Here is a 22,500-nt window from a genome sequence, read left to right on the forward strand (position 1 = left end):
CATCAAGGAATCATATTTTTCAAAGAAAACTTAGAGTAGGAATCCAACAGAGCATTTGCATTATAGTTAAGCCCTACTGAAATGTTAAGCCCATGAGTTAGATTCCAGCACTTTATAAAGACCTACAATACTTTTGATCTTTCTTCATTTAAACATCTTTTTAAAAATAGCATATACACTTGCATGCAATTCAAGTAACAATCACACCTGACACTTGGTCCTCAAGAGTGACTCTGGTAGGGGAAGGTAGAATAGGTGTCATTATCTCCAATTTACGGAAGGGAAAACCAGTTCAGAGAAGCTACCTGTCTTGCCCAAAGTCACACAGGTAATAAAATGCAATGCAGGAGCAATGATCTTATCTAAGGCTCCTCCCTGTGCAATTTAGCTTTAGTTTTCTGCTCACATTTTGCACTTCAACAACACTGAAGAGCTACCTTTTCAGTTACATTTGAGACATTTAAGACACATGAGTCATTTCACAAGAAACACAGCTTGATCCTGAATACCAGCAACAGCCCCACACACAGCAGGCACTTCCCTCCGCTGGAAACTCCATGACACCAGGGAATTCATTATGAGGTGGGGAGACTTTGGGGTTCACAAACAGGATTAACCTTTATGATGATCTTAATTATTTTTTATAAGTTCTTTTTTTTAAAAAAAAAGATTTTATTTATTTGTTAGAGAGAGAGAGGGAGAGAGAAAGCACAAGCAGGGGGAGCAAGAGGAGAGAGAGAGAAGCAGGCCGAGCAGGGAGCCTGATATGGCGCTCGATCCCAGGACCCTGGGATCATGACCTGAGCTGAAGGCAGATGCTTAACTGATTGAGCCACCCAGACACCAGAGATTCTTTTTATTTTTTTTAAGTTATTTATTTATTTTTTAGCAAGCTCTACACCCAACGTGGGGCTCGACCTCACAATCCCAAGATCAAGAGTCACATGCTCTTCTGACTGAGCCAGCCAGGGGCCTCATCATTTGTTCCCTTTTTTTTTTTTTTTTTTTAACTTTACTCATATAGACACAGGGAAAAAGATTCGGAAGGCTAGCTCCCAAGTTTTGCCTTAGTTATTTCGGAGTATGGATGTATTCTTCTTATTATTAATCTATATTTTGTTTTTTTCTACAATGAATATATATATAGCTCTGGTAATAAGAAAACAAATAATGATCTCACTTGTCACTTGTATGTGTAATCTTAAAAGAGCTGAACTCACGGAAACAGGGAATAGAATGGTGGTTGCCAGACACCAGGGAGTGGGAGAAATGGGGAGATGTTCGTCAAAGGATACAAACTTCCAATTATAAGATGACTTAAGTTCTGAGGATCTAATATACAACATGGCGACTATAGCTAACAATGCTGTATTATATATTTGAAAGTTGCTAGAGAGTAATACTTAAATGTTCTCACTACAAAAAAATAGTAGCAATATATACACGTAGGAAATCATCATGGACTCAAAATGTTATATTCCATTTACATCTTAATAAAGCTGGTGAGAGGATCAAACAATAAAGATTTTTTTTTATTTTTAAAACACATTCTTCATTCAGATAAATAGGAAAGGGGTTATCTCCACAAAGGGTTGGGAAGCTCTATTACTGTAAACTAAGTGCATGAAAAACATAAATAGTACCCAAACCCCCAGACCAGAACCTTTGCCCTACTTCTCCATTTGATACTCTCAGCCCCCAAGAATATAAAACAATATGCCAGGACACCAATTTTACACAAATATTTTGGGGAAAAAACTTGTTTTATATATTGAAACCAAGTTCAACATATGAAACCACATGAAAAAAAATCACATAAATTCCTAAAACAATTTTCAATCTTGCTGGGGTCAATACCCCAACCCCTAGAAGGGCTTGTCAGTTTCGTTATTGGAGATTCTTCTACGGAGAAGTTTGAGAAGGCCTAAGGCAAACAGTACCATCTTATTTACCCCCCTTTTTGAGAGAGACTAAGTCACTTTTCCTGTTAGTTTAAAAAAAAATCAATTTTTTCTTCATCTACTATAACTTTAAAATTCTTTATAAAACAGGTGGCAGAAAACATATTAGGCAAATCTGGAAGCTCACAGGGACATAGTTCACTCTACCTCCCTTGCCCAGAGGGGAGAACTGCCTGGTCTGGCACCCTGGGTTCTGAGGATGGTGGGGCCCGGGCTGCCCCATTTCGGCAGGATAGCAGACCACTCTGCACAAGGTGCTAATTCATTCATTCCACAAATGTTTATTGGGCAAAGCCTGAGAAAGACCTCTTAGGGGACAGTGGGATCATTCACAAGCCAACGGTCAGGTCCAACGGATCAGATGTGGACAATCAATCTTTCATTAGCTCAAACCACCTCTAGGATAAAGCAAACAGGGCTCCCGCCCCACTCACTCACTAGCAGCTGCGGGGAATCAGGCAGGCGTTCTGGAACAGGACTGCTACTTGAGAGAGGCTAAGGCAGTCCTTAATTCCCACCAGAATGACCGAAACTCCTGCACCATAAATGGCGTAACTCCTCTAAAAATGCTTTGAACAGTGTCTGGCACCTACTGAGAACTCAGTAATAATCATTCTTACTGTTATGATTCCAGCTTGCCCTTACTCAAGCAGCACCAGAAAAGGTGGAAAGAACACAGGTTTTAGAATCACAGAGACTAGATTTGAATCCCAGCTATGTTGCTTACTAGCTATGTGACTAAGGGAAGCAATCTTTCTAAGCCTCAGTTTCTCATTTGTAAAATGGGGTAAATGTCAGTATATCTTTCCTCATGTGGCTTTGTGAGAACTAAAGACACATGATATGCAAAGAAGAATGTCTGGCCCATAAATGCCCAATAAATACAGTCAATATTGTCACTGCCCTGCCTCCTTCCCCACCACTCTCGACAGGTCCTGGCATCTGATTTCACCCAGACACCACATTAAGAGGGCAGAAGGACTACAGGGGTAAAGGGAGGGGAGGGAGCACCTGGAGACCTTCCACAGTAACCCCTCCCCCCCAAAGTCCTCAGCTCCTTTCAGTCATCCTCTGTTTGGCTGCTGGGGCCACCATTCCCTCCCTGGGAATGGCTGCCAAGAAGGGGACAGGAAGCTGGACAGCAGTTTGAGTCCATCTACCTTCCCATGTCTGTCTGTCTGAAGCCTACTGGGCTTCTTCTGCACATCCCTGCCAGGCTGTATGGGTCAGGAGGCTGAGAGTATGATCCACAGTCTGCTCTTATCCAGGCTTCCATCTCAACCCAGAGCCCAAAGCTCTAGGGGCTGCTGGTCACAAACCAGCACTAAATGAAAATGAGCACTTTTCATTCGGACAGAAAATGGAGCCCCTCAAAGTCCAAGGGGATTTATAAAGGCAGGAGGGAGGAAAGGGAAGAGGGAGGAAACAGGATGGGTGGGGAGAGAGGCCCACTGCTGATGGAGCCCTATGTCCTGGTTGCTGAAGCTGTTGGTTTCCCATCCTGGAAGATGATAAATCCCATTCCTGTGATTTAGAACTCACGACGGGACGAGGTCTGGGTGTAGGAAAATAATTCCAAAACAAAAACTGCTTGTTTTCCAAGTAAAAATCATCAGCCCCCAACTCCCCCTTCCCAGCACCCCACCTGTAGATAGGTCCTAACGCCCTACTTTACTTCACCTGAGCAACCTGGGGGCAGTTACTCTGCGGTCAGGTCCCGCCAACAGCCAGCCCAAAGCCCAGGGTCAGTCCTCAAAAGCCCCGGGAAACGCGACAGCCCAGCAGAAACCCCGCCTACCGGGTACCTCGGCTTCCTGAAGACTGAGCTCCCTGGGCAGCGGAGCTGGCTCTTATAGGTGGGGATTTGAAGAAGGGAGCTTGCCGGATGCCAAAACGCTGCTCGCGGTTTAGAACTCAGAACACGACAAAGCATCAGTCAACACCAACACCTCCCTCATTTAACAGAGACCCGGAGAGGGAAAGAAAGTTGCCCGAGATAACACAACGAATGGGCAGAGAAATAGAGACTAGAACCCCGCTGCTGTGAGTCGCAGCGGGGCAGGGAGAGCGTCTCGCCGCCTCCCGCGTCCTCGAGTCCGCAGACCCAGCAGGGTGATGCAAACCCCGAAACTCTCGGCGCGGCGCGTTACCTTCCTCCGGACCCGGCTCGGGGAGCCTTCTCTCCCCGAGAAAGCGCGCCCCGGGCTCCGCCCGCACCGGTCCAGGTGTTGCCCCGCCGCTGTCAGCGCCGGGCTGCGGGTGCAGGCTCCCCGCTGCGGGCGGCGGGCGGGCGCGCAGGGGCGGCTCCCGGGCGCGCGGACCAATGGCGTGGCGCCCGTGCCCCGCCCCGCCCCGCCCCCGGCGCGCGGGCACTCCAGCCGGCTCCCCTGCCCTTCTCTCACCTGCCCGGCGCGGGTGCTGTTTCTTCTCTCCCCCTTGGCCCTCCCCGCCCGGCCTCCTCAAGTGCACCTTGGCCTCAAACAACTTTTCTACTGTGCACATAAAGAGTTCAGCAGTTATTTTTTGACCGCTGTGCGTTAGGAGTCCCCGAAGCCCAAAAAGGTGGCGCGCAAAGAACCCCTCCGTTCAGAGAGCGAGGTCAACCATCACACCGGAAAGCGGGTGGGATCAAGATGCTTTAACCGCTCTGGACGTATAAAATAGATAAAAATACTTCACAAGTTGTTAAGATTAAATGTAGTGGTGCTTTAAAAGTAGCTAATAATACCTGGATTATATCAGGGCCAATTTAAAAATGTTACCAATGATGGGGCCAGCTCAAGCAAACTTCTGGAAGAGGTAAAACTTAAGGCCTTCTCCTTTCTCCTCATCTCCCCCATTTGTGTTGTCCATCCAACTGAGGGTGGCCCAGGTCTGCCTTCAGTTCTTCCAAAAATCTTCCTTCTCTCAAACTTGCAGATGCTGATCCCCAAGGACCTCAGTGCTGGGTGCTGGGTGCTGGGCTGCTCACTTGGCCCAGGAATCCCTGCGCTGTGTTACGTGTGTATTCTGGCTTTCACCCAAGCTTTGAGAGTCTCTTCTGTCCCTGTGCTGGGTGGGCACTGGGGATGCAAAAGAGGAATAATCACTCATCTTGCCTTTGAAGAGACATATTTGCAAATAATTTCAATTTAGTGTAATAACAGCTAGAATAGGTGTGCAAAGTGTTGTAGAGTCACAAACACTGGGAGAGGAGGCCAAGTTTAAATACAGACGTGACCAAGGTAAGTCCTGAAGGAAGGCTGTAAGCGAGGCAGACGGAGGAGCTGCAGAGAAGCAGGCAAGGACATACAGATGCCTGTCCTATGCAGCCAGTTACTTAACCTCTCTGTGCCTCACTTGGCTCATTTGTAAAAGAGATGGTGATAATGCTCCTCTCTAAGGCTACTGTGCAGGTTAAAATGAGAAAGTGCATGTGGATAGCAGAGTGCCTGGCACAGAGGAAGTACTGAATAAATCTTAGTTAACATGATCATATCAAATCAGCAGAAGCTTGTTCCTCTTAACCTATTGTAGTAGATTTCCATTCTTCAAAATACTTTGCATGTAAATGACATGCAAATTTCACAAAAATTCTCTGTTGATATTGAAGGGAAAAGCAAGGGGATAGGGATAATGCAGTGCAGGGTTTAGTGTACAGATGGTGTGTGTCCTGACTTTAACACTGGACTCCACCGCGGAACTAGCCGGTTGACTTAGGACAAGTCACTTGACCTCTGTAGGCCTCTTTTCCTCTTTATAAAAAGAAATAGAGTTGGCCCTTGAACAACATGGGTTTAAACTGCACAGGTTCACTAATACACGGATTTTTTTTTATATAAATACAGTACTATAAATGTATTTTCTCTTCCTTACAATTTTCTCAATAACATTTTCTTTTTTCTAGCTTCCTTCACTCTAAGAATACAGTATTTAATACATGGACAAAATGTGTGTTAAATGACGGTTTATGTTATTGGTAAGGCTTTCAGTCAATATAAACTATTAGTAATTAAGTGTGGGGGGAATCAAAAGTTATAGGTGGATTTTTGACTGTGCAGGGAAGTGTGGGGAGGATAGGTGCCTTAATCCCTGAGTCGTTCAAGGGTCAACTGTAGTCATATTACCTGCCCCATGTAAGGGACATGCTGCAATATACAAAGCACATTGCCTGGCCCAAGGTAAGATCTCAATAAATGTTAGCTAATAGTATGATAATGGTTAGAAGAACGGTCTTATACACTTGGGAAAGGGAAAAATAATCTAATAGTAATGCACTGGAAAGGGAAAATATAATCCCAGGAAAAAACAAACTCTAAATGGAAAGATTAATGTTGCATTTGTGAAAACTGGGATGGGAGTAGAAGCGAGCTTAGAAACCTGCAGGTGGAACAGTGGCATGGAAGAGTTTTCTAGCTGGGCGTGGGGTGTTTAAATCTGGAACCCCATCTGGTCAATTTTTGCAACTCTATGGAGCTGAAATGGAGTGCCGTTTGCCAGGGTGTGTATGCCTGCTCTCCGAGCGGTCCTCCTGGAATGGTGGAATGCCATCAGGCCGGTGCTTTCAAATGAGAACCTGGGATTTAACCCCTAATACCACCAGCTGTGACTTTGTAGAGTCACAAGCATATTACCCAAGTGGTTTAGTAGGTGAATATTTATTTGTGGGATACTAGTTATGGCTCCTTCAGGCTTGAAATAGCTCCCCTCTATTTCAGAACCAAAGAATCCTTCTCATGCATCAGGGCCTAGGACAAATGTCATGAGGTTCTGCCCTCCTAGGTTGAATAAATTAGCCCTCTGAACCTCTGAAACTCCCACGGTGTGGTCCTCAAGGCTTTTCTTGGCAATGATTTCATTTTCTTTCTAGTTAGTTGTCACAGGATATGCCATTCCCCACCAGCATTAAAGCTCACCCAATTCAGGCATACCCCTTTTCTCTTTGCATTTTCTCTCACTACCTCCATCCTTCCCTTGGCACCATCTCTACCGCAAATGCCTTGCACACTATGGGCACTCAATAAATGCTTGTTCAGTCACATTGCAGGCCGGTCGCCCATAGTAGATATGTTACAGAGAGCAGCACTGTTGCCACCACGGAAAAGTAAAAAAACAAAAACATAAACAGCTTCCTGTGGAGACATGACTTTAAGCTATGTGGATTTATAACTTCTTACCCACCAAAAATTGGGAAGATACTGCTGAAATGCTGTATGATTAATCTAGTGTGGTAATGTGGTTAGATGACGTAGAGCTGTAGGTATCAAATGTACGGCATTTAGAACACAGTTCAGTCATGGTACTGGGTCACCAAAGCAGGAATTTGGTTTTCTAACTAATTTGCAAATACTGAATATCTTTTTAACTTTTGGAAGTACAAAACTTTGGCCTTGAATCAAATTGTGTTAGCAATCTCTCCGCAGTCTTTAATAATGCCCCATGTTTCTACAGGGCTTCGTATTTTCCAAAACCCTTTCACTTTAGTGATCTTATTTGATCTTCCCATCAACTCTATGATGTAGGAAGGGCTGCTCTTATTAGGATCTGCATTTTACAGATGAAGATAGGAGGGACTTAAGAGGATCAGCCACTAAGCCCAGGCCAAGTGGCAAGCTAGTGACAAAGTCAAGAATCTACTATACTGGCGAGATTTCTGATATTCATTAAAATTTTGGTATCATTATTTATGATCTTTATGAGCAGTAATCTTATGCAGACATGTCTTCATTTATATTCACATATATACATTTTCATGCAGAGTTCCTTTTACAAAGTGAAGAAAAACTTTTGTAGTGATCATCATCTGTAATAATTATGATTTATTTCTTCAGTGCCTTTCATCTGCACATATCAACATGCATTCCAACATTAATTATCCTTTTAAAAAACCTCTAGGTTTATTGTCAGTGTTTTTAAACAAATTTTCTTATTGTAATGTTTAAAGAAAGAACAAAGTTTATTTCAAAAAATAGAAAACTTCCATTTAGATGAGATTCCTAGAATAGTCAAATACAAATAGAAAGTAGAATAGTTTACCAGGGGCTGCGGAAAGGGGGTGATGGGGTTTCGTGGGGGGTTATTGGGTACAGAGTTTCACTGTGGGATGTTGAAAAAGTCCTGGAGATGGATGATGGTGATGTTTGCAGAACAATGTGAATGTACTTAAAGACACAGAACTGCACGTTTAAAAATGGTTAAAGTGGTAAATTTTATGTTATGAATATTTTATCACAATAAAAGAGTAGGGACACCTGGGTGACTCCGTCGGTTAACCATCTGCCTTCGGCTCCGGTCATGATTCCAGGGTCCTGGGATCGTGTCCCACATCGGGCTCCTTACTCAGTGGAGAGCCTGCTTCTCCCTCTGCTTGTGCTCTCTCTCTCTGACAAATAAGTAAATAAAATCTTTAAAAAAAAAAAAAAGAGTAGAAGACCATCTAGTTTTATTAATATGAGATTCCCTCTAGTAGAAGAAGGCTAGTTATAATGTAACTCATGACCTTTTTTGTTTTACTTTGACTTTTGGAAATTTACCATACTTAAGAGCCCTTTTACACTTGCTGTAGCAGAAAAGATAGTGATCTGTAGGTAGTTCTACCAACCTTTTTTAAAAAATCCAAAATGGGGTTGAGGTTTGTGTGATAAAATGAGATCCTAGTAGATTATTAGAGCTCCTGTTAATCAAGTGCCTCCTACCTACTGGTATTGACCAAATGCTTTTTCCTATTATTTCATGTAATCGTGGGAGCAGCTCTAAGTGGTAACGGATGGGAAACCAAGTTATATGAAGACTAGGTTACTTACCCAGAGCTACACGGCCAAACATCTTTCCAAAAGGCTGTCAAAACTCTGGAGCTGACTTCCCAGGGCGTAGCAGAATCTGCCTTCGAGGTACTGTGGTCTGGGTTATGCAGGGCAATTTCCTCAAGTATTCCTTAAAACACTACTACTTCCTCTGCGCTGTAACTACTGTTAACTTCTCTTTACAGAATTATTGTGTCCTATGTGCTCTCCAAAATGGTAGCCACTAGCCACATGTGGCTATTGAGCACTGGAAGTGTGGCTAGTCTGGATTGAGATGTACTATGAGTGTAAAATTACCCACTAAAAAAAAAAAAAGAAAAGTAAAGTAAAATATCTCATCAACAATTTTTGTATTGATTACATGTTGAAAGGTAATATTTTGGACATACTGAATTAAGTACAATATATTATCAAAATTAATTTCATCTGTTTCTTTTTACTTTTTTTAGTGTGGCTACCAGAGCATTTTAAATTAAATATGTGGTTCTCATTATATTTCTACAGGACAAGGCTGCTCAAGGCTGCCTGAGTCACTTTCTCTATCTCAGTTTCCCCCTTGGAAGAAGGGGCAAATAACTTTTGAGTTACTACTTACAGGATAGGAGACACATATGGATAGACCTTGCCTTTGTATTCATCACTCTGCTTTTGAAGCATAGTAATTACAAAATGTTGTCATCACTACTGAGTGGCATTTTTATCCCCTATTCCTTTTCAGGTACAGAGGAATCTTGATTAACCATATACTTCAAGAATGGAATGCCTGGTAAAAATAAAACATAATCTCGTCCTATCCCTTGTTTATTCAGTTATTCATTCATATATTCATTTCATATTACAAATATTTATTGAGTGACACATTATGTACATGGTACACGGCTATAAGAAATTCAGAGATGAACCAGATGTCTACTGCTGATTCTCTTTCAAAAATATATTAATTTATTTCCTTGTGTTTTATGCTGAACATCACAGGCAGCCTGATATAATGAAAAAGCCCTGGCCCAGGGGACATAAGACCCACAGTCTAGTCCTAGTGTTATGAGTTATGTGAAATAAGCAGGTCTTTTTTAATCTAACCCACAAAATTAGAAAGGATAAAAATATCCACTTTGCCTACTGCAAAAATAAAATAATGGAAGTGATAATCCACAAATTGCTATTTCTTACTTACTAGAAGACACTGTATCAGAAGTCAGAAGATTTGGTTTCCCCTCTGGACCCTACTAACAAAATACTCTGTAGCTTTAACCTCTCACACCTTGGTGTCCTTACCTCTAAAATTAAGAGGTTAGGGGATGCCTGGCTGGCTTAGTCAGAAGAGCATGTGACTCTTGATCTCAGGGTCATGAGTTTTAGCCCCACGCTGGGTGTAGAGATTACTAAAAAAGATAAATAAACTTAAAAATAAAATGAAGTTAAGAGGTTAGGGTGCAGAGATCCCAAGATCTCTTCCTGCTGAAAATTCCAGGTTTTAGGAGTTTATGATTTTAAAGTAATCATTCTCTGAAGATCAGCAATTCAATTTACTAGCGTCATAATTAGATCTGTTTTCTAGCCATAGATCTTAAAAGATTTAAATGTATGAAACACTGGAAGCTTCTCTGGAAATCGTGTTTATTTGTTTGCAGAAGAATCTCTGCATTGGCATATTTCACAAGGTGTTTTGCCCTCTGCATTTTAAAAAGCCAAATAGGAGAGGAAAAATTGTAAAGAGATAAAAACGACTGTTTGAGTTACCTATTCGTGTGTAGCAAACCACTTTAAAACACAGTGGTGAAAACAATTTATTATTTCTCATGATTCTGTGGGTTGGTGGTTCTGCTGCTTCTCACTCCCTGACTGGGCTTCCTTAACGCCGCTGCATTCAGCCGAGTGCTCAGCTGAGGCTGAAACATTGAAGGTGGCCTCTCCTTCTCCAGGGCTGTGGTCCACATGACCTCTCCTCATTCAGTAATCTAAGCCCAGAATCCTTCCATGGCAGCAGAAGCCCAAACATTACAAGAAGCAAGCAAGCATTTGTGCAAACATTCGTGTCACATTGGCTATTGTTCCTTTGGCCAAAGTAAGTTTTGTGGCCAAGTTCAGAGTCAAAATGGGGGAGCCTGAGGATCTGGAGGACTGTTTCATTGGGGACCACCAGTGTCATAGTCTACTGCCACACCTTCCATTCAACTGAGTTCTAATTAACAGAGCTCTTATCCCCATTTCTCATGCTCCTGCATGTATCGTTCCATTCTTTTCTTCTGTGCTTTGTGCATACTTCCCTTTCTGCATATATCACACTCCACTTTAATTGTCAGCTTATATTTTGATCTTCCCTCACCCAAATGGGACATTTGTGAATAAGGAAGGAGAAAGTGGCTTACTCCTCTCTGAATATTGAGCGTCTATCACAGTGTCTCCACATAGAAGTCATTTAGTTAATAACACTGAATGACACAGACTTGAATTCTTTGGATCTTCACCCAGGGCCAGAGGTAGAGCATCTCATTTCAGATAGCACCAGGGCAAGGATTCCTAACCGAGGCTCTTTATTTTCACTAACTTCTATCTGCAGTTTGTCATTTCCTTCAGTTATAAATGTAAGCAACAACCACAGTAGTGTTATGAGTAGGTGTGTGAGCTTATCACCAATGGAAACCACAAATGTTTCATATCACAATACAGATGACTTGTAGATACTGTAAATACTGCAATTATAAAATAATTTTAAAATAATTTGAACAATTGTTTTGCTTTGTAGTCCTAGGTTTTTTATTTTATTCCATTTAGAAATATTCTTCTTAGGAGTACATGTGCTTTACCACACCTCCCAGGCTGTCTGTCACAAAGAAAAGGTAAAGAACCCCCGATTAGAATAAGCACCTGACTTGAGAGACATTTAATACTCTTGGGAAGACCCTCCCTCCAACCTCACTAGAACCACATCAACATTACCTGTTTGAAAAGCAAGTTCTCAGGCTCTACCACAGACCTTCTAAATCAGAAAGTCCAGGGGTGGGGCCCAGTAATCTGTGTTTCTACAAGCCTTGTAGGTGATTCTGATGCAGGAGAGAATTTGAGAACCATTGAACCAGGATAAACAGGAGTGAATTGAAACTGAGCTATATACAAGGGTAGCTGGAGACCATTTAATCAATCAATGAGTATAGATAAATACTGATGGATAGCTCCTATTTCCTCAGCCTTGGGAAAAGTACTATAGGAAAATGCTCTATATCTTAATTTCAATGTTATAATGTAGATATATACATATATAAAAAGACTTTAATCTGTACACTTAAGATTAGTGCACTTTACTATATGTATATTACATGTCAATTTTTAAAATAACTATACATAAGCACGTAATACCTTATCCCTGCCTTTGAGGAACTTTCCATTCAGGTTAGGAGTCCATTTATTCGGTCATTTATTGAGGACCAGACACTGTGCTGGATGGTTAGGGCTGCAACAGTGAATGAGCCAGGCATGAAATCTGTCTTCATGAAGTATACATTCTAATGGAGGAGTCAGAAAATAAACAGGCAGTTATAAAACAGTGGTAATGTCCATCATAATTATGAACAATATATAGCACTAAATAATTACAGCATTTCACTGAGCCTAAGACAAACTTTTTCACAGCTTAACCTTTCCGAAATAAGGATGTATCTTACATTTTATAGTTGCCAGTTTTATTAGAAGGGTCTTCCTAATGGTACATAAAATAATGGTGCATCTTCAGTCGATGGCATCTTAGAGTTTGTGAAACTTGATATATTCTAAACTATTAAGTATCACAGGAGTTCAGGGATATGGAAATCTCTAAGCATTCCAAGAGTCAAAAAGGGCTTCAAGGGTAAGGTGAGACCTTACCAGGTGGAAGACAGAGTAGCATTTTTAAGAGAAGAACAACAACAGGAGCAAGTGGAGGTGAGACATCCAAAAGAAAGGAGAACCTGTAATTGAGAGGCACGGGCCTGGGTGGGACAGAGAAGGGGGATATGAGGAAGCAAGAGAGCTGAGTGGCTAATAACTTGAAATCAGATTATAAAAGGCCTAGAAAATTAAGCAGATGATGCAATTAAAAGTAAGGAGCAATGAAAGACTTCTGAGCAGAAGAATGAAAGGTTAAGTCCAAAGTTGGTATGTGGATTGGACTCAGCAACAGGGAGATAGATACCTATGTATCTATATCTATATCTATATCTATATCTATATCTATATCTATATCTATATCTATATCTATACATATCTATATCTATACATATCTATCTATACATATATGTGTGTGTTTGTGTTTGTTGTTGTTGTTTTTTCAATTTTTGGTCATCACTGCTTGAGCTTGAAGGAAGGAGATGCACTGACTTGAGACTCAGAAGCTATGAGCTCCTGGCAGAGCCATGGCAAATACGAGAACTATATACACACAAGCGTGTGACAAATATGAGAACTACATACACATGAGCCAACGCCCTAGTGCTCCCCCAGACCCCGGGGAAGAGCACGCCCACTGGCTATTATTGCTCTCCAGCTGCCAAACCTGAATGACTCCTGTGGCCCCAGAGCCAGCCACACCAGCGCTGGGCTGCTGACCACCGCCCCCTCTCCACTTGGGCCTCAGGGAGAGCCCTAGCTGCTCAAACACTTGTCTTCTTTTTGAAGAAGCCTCAAAGTCCTCCCAAAGTCATCATTTAATCCTCGCCACATCCAGGTGAAGTAGCTGTTACCAACTCCATTTTACAAGTAAGGAGACTAGGGCTCAGAGGTGAGGCAATTTGCCCAAGGTAGCAGAGCTGGAATTCACACCCTCCTCTGTCTCCTCTCAAGGTTTGCTCTTTGAACCCATATTCTCTATGAGTCTCGGCCCTAACCCGACTGCCAGATCAATGGTTCAGACCCCCACTTAAAGAGTCTGGAATTAGTACTAATATAGGTTGGGTTTAGTGTGCACCCACGTGCCCACCAAATTACAGCCTTGTCCCTAACCCTTTGTCAGGAACATGCTTGCCTTTCCGTAAGACTCGAACTTTCCTTAACTCCTTGCTTTGCACTTTAGTTACTCTGCCACGCAGAGACCCAACCCTGAATCCCTGACCCTTTGACCTTCTCCCACCAGTCTCTTCCTCCCAATCATGGTCCTGATCCAAACCAGATAAATTCTGTACCCCAACCTTGTTGCCTGTTTGGTTTTGAGCACCACCCCTGTCTGAAAATTCCTGCTGCTATGCCCCAATCCCTGAGATCCGATTTGCCAGCTAGGTCAGTCTAAGGCTCCAACTTAGAAACTAGAGCTAGGCTCAGATTGAGGTAGAGCTGGCCCATGGCTTAGGATGTGGAGGTAAGTAGAAATCTGAGGAGAGAAAGTAGCAAGCATCCAACCCAACCCCAGCCTCCTCCCTCCCTGCACCCACATTCATTCATTTACTTATTCAATTAACAAACATTTGAGCCACCACTAGGATATGAGCTTCACATAGGCAGAAATGTTGTCTACCTTTTTCATCATTTTAAGACCTACAATACAGAACAATTTCTGGCACATAGTAAGCACTAGCTATATATTAGTTGAATGAATGAAAAACTGATGAGTGATCAGAAAATATTTAGTGTCCTAGAGTATCTTCCAAGTTGTGGCAGTAACCTTTAATAGAGTGCCAAACACGTTATCTGCTTGTATTCACCAACAATAAAATAGGCTTTCATCTGTCAGCATGTAAAGTTTGTAATCAGACATATCCTATGCTAAGATCATTTAAAATTTTCTAAGATAAGAAATAGCACGTAGACTTAAGAGAAGGTAAAAATACAGCTAAGTCATGTTTTAGAACATTAAGTAATTTATTTTTCCCTTTTATTAAATTTCCAAACTAATCTTTGGTCAATACTATCAATGCTACTAAGCATTTGCCACTGGTTTCAAAAGAGTTTGCAACAAAGGATGCCTGATGATTGCCAAAAATTACAGTCACCATTGGAGGTAAAAAAGCTATGGCATTTGATCACAAAATTTCTAGACCCAAAAGGAAAATATTGATGCAAAGCTTTGAAATTTTACTTTGGCATACTTCTTAGGGCACTAGACCAAAGAACACTCAAAGGTTTTCAAGATGATGCATGTAAACGCTACATGCCGACTACAGGATGCTGTGGTTAGTCCGGCCGAAGCTCCGCCTGCCATCTGCATGCTCAGAGTAAACAAAAAGCAACTCTGGGACTTGCACAGAAACCATGGCAAACCCTGAGGGGGGACTCGAACTTTGAATTAAAGGAAACGGCAAGTTACCACACCGCTGACCATGAACATGTTTACATTTTGTCCAATTGCGGGCGAGGGCAGAAGGAGTTTTGGGGACTTACAGAGCTGCTGCGGGAGGTGTGGTTAAAGTGGCCACACGGTGTCGAGGGGAAGAGGACCCGGGAATATGGATCGAGGACCCAGCTACACGCAGTCAGAGGGTCAGAAGGCCCCTGACTAACTTGGGCTTGGGTTGGGTAGGAGTTGCCATCTGCTGGGTATGTGGGCGGAGGGGAGAACACTCAAACAAGTAACAGATGTCACTTAAAATGATATAGGGCCGACAGAAGATTGCCTGAAGTCCGGTTTATGATTATCGAAAGTGTCAGTCTGAGCACGGGGAATGGTTTACAAAATTCTGTTAAAGATTTTTCACTGAAAGTCATAGTGTCTTGGGGTAGAATGGGTTACCCTGAATAACAAAGAGAGAGAACATTGCATCGGTCAGTAAGAATGGACCATGACACCTTTCAATTTCTAATTCTTGCTCAATTCTGCCACTCTAAGTAAGATGAAGCAGTTGAAGAACTAGCAAATATTTTCCCTCCCCCTGCATGGGGTAATTAAATGGGAGTAAATGAGCCAATAGGAAGTCAGCTCCTAGCTTAAAGCTGGCCTGGCTAAGAGGGGCAGGTGGGGAGGGAGTGGGGAGCCCCAGGAGAAGTCAAAGCCATGACCCACAGGCCAGAGCTTCTGCGGTCTAGGTAACATCCATCCCATGCAGACAACTCCCCCAGACTCTACCCCACTCTTTCTGCTCACCCCAAAGCCTCAGCAGAGCAGAGATAGGGTTTGGGACAAGTCAAATCATGAGCTCTACTAGCTGCTACATCTATCCCTAGAAGGATGCCTGGACCATTAGGAATACAGCTCTGGGCTTAAGAGGTCAGAGAATGAAATTTGCATAAATTCATGCCACTTTCTCCTTTCTTCACCGTGTCTATTTTGTAGCTTATTTACTTTCCGAAGTGCTTGATGCTGAGTCTGAAACTTCAAAGCACCATGAGGGTGAGTTATAGAGGAAAGGAAACATTCTAGTTCCTAGAAGCTGTTTTGCAACATGGAGCAATGCTTTGTGTTTCCAGGCAACTGGACTATCTGTAGCTGAATCCCAATGAGGAGATGGGCGGGTGAGGAGGGACTGGGAAGAGCTGGATGTGTGATCACCAGCCAAGCTGGCTGGGGTTTGGAGCAGGGCTCAGCCTAAGCCAGAAAGCCAGAAACTAAAGTGTTAGGCAAGGAAGCTAAGGCAGAAGCCGAACTGTATGGACTCTGACAACACAAGAAAATTAAGGAAGAGATGGTTGAGATATCCCAGAAAGCATGAAGCTCAGAGCCAGAGAAGTAAGCTGGAATCTGGGCTGTCATTTCCCATTAGCAAAACCTTTGCCAAGTTACTTAACTTCTCTGAGATGCAGGTTCCTCAGGTATAAGACAGGAATTGTATAGGGACGTTGTGAGAATGAAGCTTTATAAAGTATAGAGGCCCCAAATATATAGGTTTTTCTTCTATCCTTGAAAGCAAAGAAAGGATCTTAGCAGCACAGCAAGGACTACAAAGAGAGAGAGTGTTTGATAACTGATTGCTAACAAATGGGGGAAAACATTGCATTCCAGGTCCTATCTCCAGGTGAGGCTGAGGTCACTAGTCTACATGTTCTCATTTTACTGCTCAAAGTGAAGCTCATGAACCACTGACATGACTTGGGAACTTCTTAGAAATGTAGGCTCTCTGACCCCACTCCAGACCCAAATATCAGATATCCACTTTGGTCTGATTCCCAGATGATTTGTCTGCACACTAAACTTGAAGAAGCACTGCTCAGTCAAGATTGACTGGAGGAATACAGAAGTCTAAGTCTCCTGGTGGGTGGCTTCTCATGGCTCCAGCTGGGAGGGATGGAGGGGTTGCTGGCAGGAGCCGTCAGTGAGTATCCAAACAGATTCCTTAAATTGTGACCACCGTCTCTCAGGGTTTGAGCAGAGGGCCAGGCTGCTCTGCTTCAGAGGAGCGGGGACCCCAATCTGGCTGGGCAGGGATAGTGCAGAGATTCCATGGATGTGTGAGCAAAGGTTGACTTTCAGAGCCTCAGCCTGGACTTGAAGGCAAGAGGTCAAGGAGGCAAGAAGCCAAGTCCAGGGGACTCAGGTAAGTGAGAAGCTAAAATGGGTTATGCTGGTCTATAGAGTCAAAGTCTAAAGAACAAGAGTCTGGAAGAAAAAGAAAGCAGACAATTCAACCAGTACTTACAGTGCCACTTATGGGTGAGACAGGGAGTGAGTTCTCATTTTAGGAGAGGTTGGTCCTCATTCTCGGGCTCACGCTCTTTCACTGTAGGTGGATGTATCCTTGTGTGGGTATAGCCTGAGGGGGACCCAGCATTACAACACACTGGCTCCTTAGGAAGGCAGATAAGAGGCTTGCTGGAAGGTTCCTCTGACCTGCCAACATAAAGAGACGTCATTCAAGATGGGAAAGTAGAAATTTCAGGGACTGTTTTGGAAAGTTCTGTGAAAAAGTCAACAGGAAGTCCCAGAACCTTTTGCCCACACCACAATCCTGTGTGTTTTCAGTAAGGAATGGGCCACTCCTCAGGAGACAATACGCTCACACCCCTAGTAACCTGGATAGCCTTCTCTCAAGGGGGGCAGCACAGAATCCTATTATCCGAAGACGTCAGACCTAGAGGGGACTTGGTAGTTTTCAATCACTTTTTAATCCGTGGAACCCTATTTTCTAACACTATTGGATCTCCAACATTTGAAATGGATATGAATGAAGCTGCTCTTACTGAAACAAAAGCTGGAGCCCAGAGCCATTCCCTTCCACCCCAAGGCCCTCTGAGGCTCCTGGGTGGAACCCCCTTGGTTCCACAGGACAGTTTGAGAAGCACTGCTCTGCACCAGTCCTATTGTTACACAAATGAGGAGAAGGAGGCCCAGGCTGACAAGATCTTCCTTGACCTGCCACTAGCTCATCTCACTATCCATGTGACTCCTATGGTTTAGCCATTGTGGACTTTTCTTCAGTCCTCAGAAAACGCCATGCTCTCTCTTCTGGGCCTTTCTATATACTCTTCTCTCTGCTTGAAACACTCTCTGCTCCTCTTCATGTCTCCTTGGCTTCCCACTCCATTCCTGCCTGCCTGACTCCTCAGTAACCTGCGGATCCCAGCAAAGGCCTGTTTGCTCTGCTCACTGTGCCCAGCACTGTGCCTGATCAGTAGTCAATACTGCATGTCTCTTTGTTCAAGAAGTGAATAAGCACATGTGCAGAAGCCTTGCCCCACCACTGCTTCTCCGGCTCGAAGGTGCAGGAATGCTGATAGCCCCTCCATCCAAATATGGGCTGGTTGTGAGCATATCCTCATCCAGTCCACGTTGATTCCTTCTCAGGGTGTTCTGATTGGTGTACAAAAATGTGAGGCTGAAAATCCAAGTAATGGGAAAAATGTGAAGGAAGTGCAAAGTGAGACACACTTAGAAAATGTTGGTAGGTCCATGTGATAGCAGCCTTCAAAGTGGCTATACAGAGTTATTGGCAGATATCTGTTTCTTATGATGACAGTTTTCAGATATCATCCTGACCTGCCACCCTGAAGGTTTAGGAAAAAAAAAAAAATAGGTCTTAAATCAGACTACCTTCTAACCCCAGGAACTATATTTGATATTACTAGTAGATAATCTTCCAAAAGTTCCATAAGAAATTATTCACGACTTCACTGATGACAAAACACAGCCATAAAACATGCTACCTGGTATATCTCAGGCATTTCTGTGGTGGATGCATGAATCTCTCCTGGAACACCTGTCTGATGATTAAAAAAAAAAAAAAGCCAAATAAATATGAGGTAATGATGCACTAAAATTTTTCTGAATGTGCAAGCAGCTACAAATGCTAAGTCAACATATTCCAAAATTGGCTCTCCCTATTAGTATGTGGGCAGTAAATTGTTAAGAAACACTAATTATCTATTTATTTATTTTTAAAAGATTTTATTTATTTATTTGACACAGAGAGAGAGAGAGCACAAGCAAGGGGAATGGCAGGCAGAGGGAGAGGGAGAAGCAGGCTCCCTGCTGAGCAGAGAGCCTGATGCAGGACTCCATCCCAGGACCCTGAAATCATGACCTGAGCCGAAGGCAGATGCTTAACTGACTGAGTCACTCAGGTGCCCCTAATTATCTCTTTAGATAGTATTACCCCAAACATTATTTTTACAAGCTTCATAGAATTAGTCAACAGGTTAAATCAAGTCTCTGCTTAAGCATCATTTTATTTAAAATGACACTTCCTGGTAAACAGGTTTTAATTAAAAAGGAAAATTACATTTGCATCCCTCGAAGATAAAGGAAACACTACAGACTATTTCACTATCTACACTCTCTGTCTCTACTTATCTTTGGCACCAGTTACAAAGGAAAACTACCTGGAAGGATAATTTCTCCCATAATAATCCCTTCCAATTAGACAGGATTTAGCAACTTATAAAGTATATTCACATACATGATTTCATTTGCTCCTGTCAACAGCCCTGTATGGCAGATATAACAAGAATTGGCATTAACTTCAGGTTAGAAATGAGGATGCCCTGGAAGCCATGGGAGCTTCGAGACTTGCTCATGGTCACCCTGCTAGTAGCAGTTCAGCCAGGCTTTGAATCCAAGGTTTGTGATCACAGGTCTATCTCAGAGCTATTATCAGCAGGTAAACTGTGGTTAAGTCTGCCTGATGTCTTAGATCATATTGTAGAGGGCCCTTGAAGGTCTTCTTGTTGCTGTGGTTCTCAAACTACACTTCTTAGAACCCCAAAGGTCCATAGTGATGCTTAGGAAGCCACCATAGGGAAATTGAGAAGACAGGATCCTGGGATAATATCCCAGTCAAGGAGCTCTGTTGTGTGCCTGGGTGGCTCAGTTAGTTAAGCGTCTCCCTTTGGCTCAGGTCATGATCCGGGAGTCCCGTGATCGTGCCCCACGTAGGGCTCCCTGTTCAGCGGAGACTACTTCTCCCTCCCCTTCTGCCCCTTCCCCTGCTCCTTCTCTCTCCTGCTCTCTCTCTCTCAAATAAATAACATTTAAAAAAAAAAAAAAGGAGCTCTGCTTTCATGTCTCATATACTAATGTTTCAAATAAAATTTCTTTGGAAGAAAGTATTCCTCTGTTTAAAATTTTTTTTTTGAAACTCCAGTATACTAGTCCAAACTTCTCATTTTATATATTGGAAAAGACCCATAAAGATCACATAATTTGTCCATTTTCACACCCAACTAAGATCAGACACCAGATGGTTCTCTCCACACTCAGTCCACGACCCTGTGGGACAAGAGTTAAGTCTCTCAGGACAGTGTTTTACCTCCAGCTGAAGCTCCCCAAGCTGAGTGTGTATTAGGATCACCTATGGGGCTTGTCACAGATTTCTGGGTCCCGTGTCCAGAGTTTCTGATTTAATAGAGTTGGGGTGGGGGCTGGGAATTTGCATTCCTAACAGATTTCCAGGTGACACTAATGCTGCTGAATCACCTATCTACAGGATACAAAACAACTGAAAAGTCTACTGAATTGACCAGCTAATTGTGCATTTCCTCAATTTTATTTCACTCTGGAAAAGTGGTAAGGGAAATTTCTCCTCCAGAATTTATAAACCCGTGGCTTTAACCATGCTGCTACACATTCATTAACACCTAATGTTGCTATTCTATCACTTCAAGATCCCAAAGCCTCTGTGTAGCAGATGATGCTGATGTCCCAGCTCATAGTCCCCCATCTCTGGGATGGGCAGTTTCCATGCACACAGCCAGGTTTCTATCTCAATGGGTGGCATCTCTTTGGTATATCTGTCTGAGGACTTTCTTTAACCAGCAGGAGCTTGCTCAGTCCACATATGTGTGTGTGTGCGTGTGTGTGTGTGTAATTAATGCCCCCACTTTCCAGGGCATCCTTCAGACAGTGAGGATATGAATCTGCAGATAAATACTCCAGCTTAACCTATCTGTCGGTGGGATAATTTTGGAGCTTATTCAAATGACTCCTCAGAGGGTCCCTAGTGAGATTGTGCCCCAGCTTTACACAGCAGTAACTCATTCATTCATCACCCTTTACTGGCATTTCTCCCTTTCCCATCCACTTCCCCCACTTCCTCATTTGTGCTTCCTGAGATCACTTCCTAAATAAACTACCTGCGTCCCACATTCTTATCTCAGGATCTGTTTTTGGGGAAACACAAACCAAGACACTCTATCTCATAGTTGTTCACCAAAATCACAGAAGCATCACCTCCTAGCTGACCCACACCTGTTCTTGCTCACCTTTCAGATCTAGGCCCTGGGGTTTTGTCCACAGGTCTTCCAATAACACCACTAACACCAAGTTAGGGTGTACTGGATGGATGTTAATAAGCAAATGATACACCGATTGTTGTTGCCTTAACAGTAGCAGAAATACAGACTGTCGAATGTGTGGATACTTATGATTCATTAACTATACTTAACTAGTCACTCTTCAGAAAGAGGCCCAAGTTCATCAGTCAGATCTGTGAAGGATGCCAGCTTAAAAAAAAAAGTGACATTATGCATATTTTGCAAGGCATCGTTATAAATATAAATATTTTAAAAACAGTTCATTCTGGAACAGAAATAAATTTCCTTTTGAAGGTTAATCTGTTAAAGTAAGATTAACCTTCAGCAAATATTTACATTTGAGGAGTGGAGTTTCAGCAGTGAGGGCACTGACATTTGTCAAACTGTAGTGCATGCAAACCTCAATGGAAAGAAAAAGGACTATGTGAGAAACAATTAAATTGTTCTTAAATTGAAGCCAAAAAAATAGATTCTTGGTTAAAAAAAACAATGAAATGAATCAAACTTCATCCTAAATAATAGAGCTATTACATGCATTTCATTCCACTCATTGTTGATGGCTTAATTTTTTTTATTTAAAAAACAGTCCTATTGTGGGATAATTGACATATAATGAACTGAACATATTTAAAGTGTACAACTTAGGGGGCGCCTGGGTGGCTCAGTTGATTAAGCGACTGCCTTCGGCTCAGGTCATGATCCCGGAGTCCCGGGATCAAGTCCTGCATCGGGCTCCCTGCTCAGCGGGGAGTCTGCTCCTCCCTCTCCTGCTCCCCTCTCTAGTGCTCTCTCTCTCTCAAATAAATAAATAAAATCTTAAAAAAAAAAAAAGTGTACAACTTAGGGACGCCTGGATGGCTCAGTTAAGCATCTGTCTTCAGCTCAGGCCATGATCTCAGGGTCCTGGGATCGAGCCCCAGTTGGGCTCCCTGCTAGGTGGGGAGACTGCTTCTCCCTCTCCCTCCGCCCCTCTCCCTGCTTGTGTGCTCTTTCTCTCAAATAAATAAAATCTTAAAAAAAATAATAAAGTGTACAACTTAATAAATTTTGACATATGTATGCACCCATGAAACCATCATGCTGACTTATTTTTGAAAGCAATATTATTGGGGGGG

General features: G+C 42.8%; 1 protein-coding gene across 1 annotated transcript in view; it reads right to left on the reverse strand.

Moving 5' to 3' along the window:
- The window catches only part of SYTL2 (synaptotagmin like 2), a 133,091-nt gene extending 111,145 nt beyond the window's left edge, over nt 1-21,946 (reverse strand). Inside the window, exons 1-4 of the mRNA XM_081798973.1 lie at nt 21,518-21,946; nt 18,782-18,838; nt 18,261-18,453; nt 17,278-17,468 (exon numbers count right to left, since the gene is read on the reverse strand). The gene's annotated coding sequence lies outside the window, so the exon portion shown is untranslated. The remainder of the gene's footprint in view (nt 1-17,277; nt 17,469-18,260; nt 18,454-18,781; nt 18,839-21,517) is intronic.
- Between the last annotated feature and the right edge of the window lie 554 nt (nt 21,947-22,500).

This window comes from Leptonychotes weddellii, chromosome 11 (assembly GCF_054177405.1).
Source record: "Leptonychotes weddellii isolate Sample4059 chromosome 11, ASM5417740v2, whole genome shotgun sequence".
In the NCBI taxonomy this organism is placed as follows: Eukaryota; Metazoa; Chordata; class Mammalia; order Carnivora; family Phocidae; genus Leptonychotes; species Leptonychotes weddellii.